Source organism: Myotis brandtii, unplaced genomic scaffold (assembly GCF_000412655.1).
Source record: "Myotis brandtii unplaced genomic scaffold, ASM41265v1 scaffold74, whole genome shotgun sequence".
NCBI classification, from domain to species: domain Eukaryota; kingdom Metazoa; phylum Chordata; class Mammalia; order Chiroptera; family Vespertilionidae; genus Myotis; species Myotis brandtii.
The window spans coordinates 1197824-1199093 of record NW_005370944.1 but is presented as its reverse complement, the minus strand read 5'-3'; positions in this window follow the sequence as shown (position 1 = coordinate 1199093).

Here is a 1270-nt window from a genome sequence, read left to right as displayed (position 1 = left end):
CCTGGGTGAGGGGCTGATGGCTGTTTGCAGGCTGGCCACGGCCCCCAGCCACCCAAGCTCCCAGTGGAGGCTGGCTGGAAGCAGGTATCTGGGATTTATTTGTCTTCTATAGTTGAAACTTTGTTGCCATGAGCGGAGGCCGCAGCTGGCTCAGGGCAGGCGGGAAGCTTGGCTTCCTCTATCACCTGGGCACCCAAGCCTTTTGCTTGCTTCAGCTCAGTGGCTGCCGGCCGCCATCTTGGTTGGGTTAATTTGCATATTGTCACTCTGATTGGCTGGTGGCGCGGCTTATGGTGTAGTGAAGGTATGGTCAATTAGCATCTTTGTCTTTTATTAGTGTAGATGCTGAAGGATATTTTTTTTTCTTTTTTGTTTCAGGAGCTGGGAGGGAGGGAGAGTAGGAGGAAGGCAGGGAAGGAAGGAGGGAGGAGAAAGGGGGGGCAGGAGGGAGGGCCCAGCGCCTGGTGATGATGGGACCCAGAGATCAAAGGCATTTTTTTTAAGAAGAGGAAGAAGAAGAAAAAGGTAAAGATAAAAAATTATGACAACAAAGTGACAACAAATACATATCAACAAGTGAATCTAAAAATCAAATGAATAAAAAATCTGATAAATGGAATAAACTGGTGAATGTAATAGAATCAGGGGCATAGAAATGGAGTGGACTGACAATTCTCGGGGTAAGGGAGTGTCGGGGGGTGCGGGAAGAGATTGGATAAAGATCTTATATGCATGTATTGCAGTAGCTATGGATACAGACAGTGGGGTGGTGAGGGCCTGGGGTGGGATGGGAACCGGGTGGGGGAGCTATGGGGGGCAAAAAAGAGGGACACCTGTAATAATCTGAACAATAAGATTAAAAAAGAGTTTGGAACTAAAAGCTTTTCATTGATAGGTGAGCTGCCTTGCCATGTACTGGTCTGGTCCCCTCCCGGGGCCACCTATATATGGTACATGGGCAAGGCGGCCTCGGGTGCATCTAGACTCTGCTCTTGGTCCTTGGTAGAGACAACCTGATCCTGACTCACGACACCTGTAATAATCTGAACAATAAGATTAAAAAAGAGTTTGGAACTAAAAGCTTTTCATTGATAGGTGAGCTGCCTTGCCATGTACTGGTCTGGTCCCCTCCCGGGGCCACCTATATATGGTACATGGGCAAGGCGGCCTCGGGTGCATCTAGACTCTGCTCTTGGTCCTTGGTAGAGACAACCTGATCCTGACTCACTGATTCCATCAAGCCAGGCACCCCCCCCCCCCCACACCCACC